This window comes from Calidris pugnax, unplaced genomic scaffold, assembly GCF_001431845.1.
Source record: "Calidris pugnax isolate Ruff unplaced genomic scaffold, ASM143184v1 scaffold192, whole genome shotgun sequence".
Classification (NCBI taxonomy): Eukaryota; Metazoa; Chordata; class Aves; order Charadriiformes; family Scolopacidae; genus Calidris; species Calidris pugnax.
The window spans coordinates 147,310-155,311 of record NW_015090919.1 but is presented as its reverse complement, the minus strand read 5'-3'; positions in this window follow the sequence as shown (position 1 = coordinate 155,311).

The window sequence follows — 8,002 nt, the reverse complement described above, 5'->3', positions numbered from 1 at the left end:
CATAAAGTCAATTATAAACAGCCTTGCACATCATAATTGTGTAACTTCAGTTTCTCTCTTTGGAGGAAGTAGGATCTATGTATCTTTGTTTATAAAAATTCCCAGAGTGCCTTTGAGATCAAGCAATAGCTGTTCCCTGTGGAGAGGCGTCCCCAGCAGGCGTGTTTCACTGCTTAGGTTGGGGGCTCTGTGGGACGGCTATGGAGGGGTTGGGGCAGTGCTGGAGTTTAGCTCCGTGGGTGGAAACGCAGCTCCCTGGTGAGCGACGGCTGGGATCAAAGGCTGCCGGTGTTCACCGATGTAACTCCTGAGCAATGGCCAAATGAGAGTGCAGCCTCCCTGAGTCCTCTGCCTGCTGCGGTGGATCCCAGCAGAGCTGCCTGGCTCCCCTTCCCTCTGCTCCTCTGCCTGTTTGCTGTGACAATGTGGAAGAGCATCAAGAGTTGGAGCTGTCTTGCTGAGAGATGATAGGGTGTGTTTGGATACTGCCTCCTCTCCCTTGCTTTTAGCTGACAGCCTGGGAGCCTCCCCTGGGACAAAAAAAAATGGAACTTTATTTTGGAAGAGGTCCGTATGCTTCAGCACGTGAAGCAAGTAAAGAAAAATACAGGAGAAGGGGGTCAAGGATTCAAAAAGAGGAGCATTGGATGTTGGCCTGTGTGTCGCAGAGGCCAAAAAGAGAGCGTTGGTGGGAAGCTGGCCCTGTAATTGCAGCGAGGCCAAGGTCACCTGGCCACTTGGTCTGGTGTATGCCCAGGTGGGAGCTAGGAGAAAGGGGCACTGTCGTGGTGTTCACTGTGGTTCCTTCCAGGCACAGGTTTGTGCTGTTGGGTAAAGAGCAGGACCAGGAAGCTGAGCCAGCTGAAAAATACTTTCCCTTTTCTCCTGTTGAATTAATTTTCTGAGGGGCTAGTCTTCAGGTCTGGTTCACAGGACTGTCAGCACAGGGGCTGGTGCCAGCACAAGGTGGAGGGCAGGGGCAGCCGTGGCAGGGGGAAAGTGCATCCATGCCTTCCAGCGGCAGATGGGATTCTTCTGGATTGCAGAAGGGCGCAGCCCAGGAAAATGCTGTGGGGCTGGTCTGCTGGCTCCCTGTGTGCTGTGGAAGGCTTCGGTGTCTGGCTGGGGGAAGGCCTCCCTGCAGGGGTTGTGCTTACCCTCAGCTTTTTTTTGGCCTGGTGCCTGTCAGAGGAAAGGTTTCACCTTGTGCTTTGTTGCTCCTGTGCCTGTATCCACTGGGTGGGTGTTCCCAGGGCTGTGTTAGCTGCTGCTTGGAGCCAGAGCTCAGCATGGCATCACTGGAGGTACAGAAACCATGTCCCCGAGGAGTGCAGGGAGCTGGGGCGGCGTGGTGCCACGCAGGAGGCAGCATGTGGTTTGTGCCAGCAGGGCAACCAAGGGCAAACGTCAGTCCCTGTGGGAAAGGAGCTAAGTTTTGCTTCAGCTAATTGATATATTCTTGTTAGTGTTATCTGTGCTAACAAAGGAGTCTTAGTGATAGCAGAGTCTAATAAATTGTATCCAGGTAATCCCCAGAAATGCCCTTGGTCTATCAAGGGATCCTTGTTCGCAGAGCATTATCTAGGTAAAGAGAAACAGACTGAAACATGACCTTCAACACAAGAACCCAGAGGGGAGGGGAGTATCAATAAGGCCAAAGAAACCAGCCTTGGACAGTAAATCTGCCAAGTAGATGGTAGTAAAGACTGTGAAATAATGTGTAGTGTAATCAACTAATCAAAGGCGTGTTTAGGGTAATGATTTCATAGAGTAGGCGTGTGTGTGCCTTATACAGGAAAAAGGTGTGAACTAAACCTGTAATAGGTCGGGCGGTCGGGAAGAATGTGAGCTCCAACTTCTCAGCCCATGAGAAGGAGACAGAAACTCAGGAAGCCGGGATAAGAGTATAAATATTTAAAAGTTGTAAGACCGTACGTTCATCTATTTTTGTTGCACCTGATCCAGTGCGGTTTCATATAATAAATTTTTAATCTTTGCTTTGGTGACTTTGTCCTCTTTAAATTCTAAGTGTGAGCCGGTGTTTCTCACAGTCCCTGTGCAGGCTTGCCAAAGCAGAGCTGCATGACTGTGCGAAGCGGTGTTACAGCACCAGCTTCCTGATAAGACGCCTTGGGAGGTCAGGCTCAGTGGCACCGTGACCTTCAGGGGGAAGTTAGCTGAGGAGGGATGTGGCTGCACTGCTGCTGCCCAAGAGCCAGGGGCTGGGCCTGGCAGAGCCTGTCCCCGCGTGAGGAGCCTCTGCCAGCCACCTCTGCAACATGTCAGCTGGTGGCACTTCGTGGCAGGCTGCTGCTGGGACCCGCAGCTCCGCACTGCAGGCAGGGGTGGGCACAAACTAGAGGGACCCCCTGGCTGCTGTGCACCTGGGGAAGGTGTCAGTGGGAGGGCTGGAGAGGGGCTCTGTGCCCAGAAATTGCACTTTCACCATTGGCTTTGTGGCACAAAAGGCACAGACTCCGCCAAGTGATGAAGCGAAGAAGTTTAATGTTTGATTTTTATAGCATATATAGTTTCTCTCTGTTGATCACACGCTGTGCTCTCTACACAGATAGGTTGTGGGGCCTGTCCCCACACTGTTGTGAGCAATACAATTGGCTACATAGAAGTGTTCACGTGCCTATGCTAATTAGTCATTGTTATTTGTTTTGGTATTGTTAGCTTGCTATCTATTTTGTTGCCTTCACATTACCATATAAGGACATTGTTTACTGTTCCCAAGGCTTCCTTCGAATCACTTCAAGAACACCTGCCGAGCTTTCGCTCACAGCGTGTCTCCACAATTCCTCACTCTCCACAGGCTTTTCTTAACTCGAGGAGCCTGTGCATTTCTGGTGGGTGTTGATTGCTCCCAATCTACTCTGCAAGTGATGCCTCCGAATCCAGTTGGGGAATCCAGTGGGGCATAGTTGGGCTGTGTGTGACAGGCTCAGTGCCACTTGGCTGTTGTGTCTTGCAGGAGGGCACAGTCCATCCCTGAGTAAGGTTCATGGATGCCAAAAGCTAAGAGTGATTTTTGTAACACAGAAAATGGGGACTTTCCTGTGGGCAGGAGAGGGTGGGCTGGTATTGACGGAGGAGCTGTCCCTGCCATGGGTCGCTCATGTTGCAGAGCAGTTGGTGAGCATCACATTTTTCAGGCAGGAGAGGTGAGGCTGAGGGTCTCCCTGCAGGTGCTGCTCCTGCCAGAGCCGAGGCCTCGCCATTTCTGCACAGGGTGCAGCAGATCCCATGGCTTGGGAACATGCCAAGGGACAACACGTCTGCCCTGCTCAAGGCTAGCAGGCAGGGATGTCCCTGAGGTCGTTCAAGGACGAGGTTCTGGAGCAGTTGCTAAGGGGCATGCATGGCCAGTGCGGCTGTGCGGCATGTTGGAGGGACAGGTAGGCATTGGTGTGGGATACAGCTCAGCAGCAACCTCAGCCTTTTTAAAAGGACCAAAGTACACCACAGTGCCTGTGGGGTGACACATCAACCAGATGTTTCCTCCTGTGGGGGTATGAGAAGGGTTTGTGTACACAGTTTCTCAAGCTATAATATCTTCCCCCTTCTAGAAGGCAGGACCCAATGCTGTGGTGCTCTATCCAGTGTCAACAGTCCCCTGGTTGTCCCATGTTGGCAAGAGGAGCTGCAGCAGATATTTTGGCACACATGGACAGTCTCTGCACTCACTAAGGGCTTTCTTCCATTTGGGTATGCTGCAATGCTGTTCTTGGTGTCTAAGAAGGTGGAAGCACCTACCAGAGTCTCTCCTGCTGCTGGACCTTGAGGCTCTGAGGTGTGGATTCTCAAATGTCTGCTAAAGGCTGCAGCACCTCCTGCACTGGGAGCACAAAGAGGGTCTCACTTCCCCATGTGCTGCATGTTTTCACAAAACCAAGCACCTCTGAGGTCTTAACCCTTCTGTCAAGTGTGGCTGAAATTACAAGTGAGCCCCATAATTGTCCAAGGCAGGACAAACAAGAGGAGGCAGCGTGATTTCACAAATCTTTTCTAAAAGATACCTCCCAAGGAGCATAAAGGGAACAAATATCTTGTACTACGTTGAATAACCTTCAGAGTGATGTCAGGCTGTGCTTTGGAGGACACGGACATTCCATGAGCTTGGATCTGAAAAAGGCAAGTGCTTAGACCCATCTCAAGTCTTTCTGTTCCTCTCTTTGTTACCCTAGTCTGGAGGCCCAGCTGTTCCCCCTCCTCTGTCCTCAGCAGAGGGATTTTCCATATGCTGGAACTTTTCTGCTAGGCCCTTTTGCACCTGCCAGAAGCTCCTCTTCAGGCTGATGCTTTGTGAGCAAATCCTGGCTGTGGCTGTCACACCTGTGGTTCAATCAATGATCTTTCACCATCCACCTGCAGAGACCTCCAGCATTTGGGACAGGCAACTATCACCCCACAAGTTCCCGATGGGGCAGTATGGCTGCTGGCTGCCTTGGAAATGCTCAGAAGCACTTGGCGTCCTGGACTGGGCTTCAGAGGAAAGGCTTAACTGGCTTCTCAGCTCATCCAGGAACACCCTTGACCTTTGTTTAATTGCTTCAGTGACAGCAGGCACACAGAAAAGAACATCCTTGACAACCTCCCAGGGTCCTTGATAATCCTAAAGTGATTGAAAGCAGGGGTGGAAGAGGGCTTGTAGGCCTCCATTAGAGCAGAGCTGCTGCTGCAGGCATGCTGGAGCCCCTGCTCCTGCCAGCTGTGCCTGGGGGCTGTGGACATGCTGGCTTAGGGGAAGCTGGGGGCACCAAGGAGGCTGGGAGAGATGGTGGCATCCTTTAAGGTCTTGTCAGGGGAGAAAAGCACCTGGACAAGAGAAAGAAATTCTTGCAAGAGGAAACGTAAACGGCACTTACACCTGGCCCCTGTGGTTTTCTGCAGAGTAATGCAGATGCTTGTCAGCCATCCACACTGTGAGGTTTGTTGCTGGCAGTGTCTGCTTGACAGTGCTGTTCCTGGTGGGCTGTCTGGTGTTCATTTGCCTTAATGATGTGAGCACTGGGGCCACTGAGCCACCCGGCTGCTGTTGATGGTGCTGCTTGTGTGATGTTCAGCTGAATTGGGTTTGAGCACTGGGACAGCACTTCTCTCTCTGACACTGCCTGATGATTGCTCGATAGCAGCTTCCCTGCTGGCTGTAGGAGCAGACAGTTGCTGCCGGGGCTGCTCTGCTGCTGCTTGTTGCAGGGAAAATGATCCGTGCTGGCAGGTGAGGCAGGGCGATGCAGCAGGGTGCTCTGTGGAGCGTACCTGGTCACGAGCTTGGCTGGGTGCATCACACAGGTATGCAGCCTATTGAAGTGGTGTTTGTGCTGGGAAAAGCAAAAGGGGAGAAAGGAGCCAGGTTTCCCCTCTTACCTTGGCACTGGATGTGTTACTCTTGATGGAGGATGGGCAGGGAAGGCTGGACAGCTGGCTGGGCAGCAGCCAGGCCAGCCACACCTGAAGGGGAGACTGCCCAGCAGTGAGGAGATGTGTCTGGCACTGAGCACTAGAGGAACTGGGGATGCATCCGCATCCTCACCTGAGCTTTGGTCACAGGAGCTTCACCCCACAAATAGGCTTGTCTGGCCTACCTGTTGGATTTGCTGAGATCACTGACACATCTGCCCTGTGAATGGAGTTGATTTTAGTCCCTGTGAATCCCTTTCCCCATTTTCCCTAAAGGAAATGGAGACAAGGAGCCATGGGTACTCGAAGTACAGCCTGACTGACAGTCCTGGTGTGCCAGTCTGCTGACGAGCTCCTGGTGGCACACATGCAAATCTGCTTGTTCCCGCTGCATTTGTGGTGTGGGTTGTAAGAAAAATGCCCGAAATGGTCACCGATTGGAGGGAGGAGTTTGTAGCCCAGAGTTGCAGCCTGACTTGTGAGCACAGTGGGCTGGGTGGCTCTGCAGTTTGCTGCTCCCCAAATCTCAGGGTGTTAACAACTCCTCTGGAATTCTGTGCTGCAGTGCAAGGACACCTCTAGAGAGAGTTTCTCATTGTACATCTGCATCTTAGCAACCGTGTTTACAAGATAGCAGGAAATTGGCAGTAAATATTCTTAAAGTCTATTCTTAAAGGTATCTAGAAGCCATTAAGAGCCTTAATGGCTAGTTATGTCTAAATGCTGTCTTTTTGTACTAGAAGGTGGCTTTGAAAGTGCATCCTGTATTGTGATCTGTGGAACCTGCCTTTAATATGGTGGACATGATACCTGGACATTCCAGGGAAAAGGGATTTCTGTTGCTTCTCCTGTTGGTGGTTGTCCTGTCGAAGTACAAGGGGCTTCAAAACACACCACATCTGGGTCCTTGAGGAGATGTGGGCAAAACCTGTGGTCTGTAGCAGCTAGATGCTCCTATCCACATGTCAGTGCCCTGTCCCAGCTCTGATGTAGGAGGTCTGTGGTACTTCAGGGGAAGAGGTCTGTGACACCCCCGTAGTGATATTTCCTGCTGTATCTTTGTTCCACCTGATCTTGTTCTTGTTGGAGGAAACTATCCTGGCTGGTAAATGCCCTTGCAGGGGGAATTTAAGGACCCTCACCCAGGAGAGCTTGTGTGGCTGCTCCAAGCATCTCCCCTACAGCCTGCATCACTACTTCTGCCCCGTGTGCCTCTGGCCATGGCAGAGTCCTCAGGGGTGGGGGTCCCCTGTGGGACGTTCCCAGGGAGCCAGAGAGGAGGGCAGGGGCCTCTGCCCCTTCTTGCCTGTGTCTCTCCCTGGCCCCTGCTGTTTGGTGGGGGCAGAGAGCTGAGTACGTGCCTTGGTCCCACATTGCTGTCTGGGGAGCCCTGTCCTGCTCTGCAACACAGCAGAGTCACTAGTACATACGAAGAGCGGCTGAAGGAGCTGGGGCTGTTCAGTATGAGGAAGAGGAGGCTGAGGGGAGACCTCATCACTCTCTACAACTACTTGAAAGGACACTGTAGAGAGGTTGGGGCTGGTCTCTTCTCACAGGTAATTAACAATAGAACGAGAGGGAACGGCTTCAAGCTCCAAAAGGGTAGGTTCAGATTGAACATTAGGAAGGAATTCTTCACAGAGAGAGTGGTCGGGCATTGGAACAGGCTGCCCAGGGAGGGGGTGGAGTCACCATCCCTGGCTGTGTTTAAGGGACGTTTAGATGCGGTACTGAGGGATATGGTGTAGGGGAGGACTTTGTAGAGTAGGGTAGATGGTTGGACTCGATGATCCCAAGGGTCTCTTCCAACCTCAATGATTCTATGATTCTATGATTCTACAGCACAGATGTCACCAGCCATGTTCCTCGAGTCCCAGCTACCTCCTGCATCACCCAGATTTTTATCTTGTCCTCATCAAATAACCTAAATGAGTCCTGGGTGCTCTCACAGTGGGGTTGCTGTAATCAGCAGGGCACCCTCACCCTGTTTGTATCAGTGGAGAGACATCGCGGTGATGGTCACACAAGCGAGGGGGGTCACCCTGCTTCTGCTCCATGGGTGCACAGGGAGCCAGAGCGTGTGGTGGTGGGTGCTGTGTGGCTGCCCTCAGCGAGCACCCGTGTCCTGGGGGTGAAGGGGTGGGATGGCGGAGGAGGGGTAAGAAGACTTTGCCCATGGTCAGAGATGGGAATAGAAAGTGTTTTCTCTCAGGCTGGGGTCGCGAGAGCTCTGCTGGCTCCTTGCAAACGCTGGGAAGTGCCGGGACCTGTCGCTATGTAATGTCTGGGGACTAACAGCGGTTTCCTGGCCGCTTTGGGCGCCCTGGCCCCGGACCCCGCCTGCTGCCCGCCGCGGCCCCTCCGTGGTGCGGGGGGGGCGATGACTGGGGGTCGGCTTCGCCGCGCTCCATGGAGGAGCTCGGGCGCGGGGCGGCGGTACCCCTGCGTGTGCGGGGTGGGGGCAGCTGCGCCGGGAGCCGCGGCCTCTAGTGCCAGGAGGGGCGGTGACAGCGGGGGGAGCCCCGCGGCGCGGGGAGGGGGTGTCCGGGGAAGGTGATGCCGCCTTCGGTGCGCGGCACGGGGGGTGGCGCAGCGC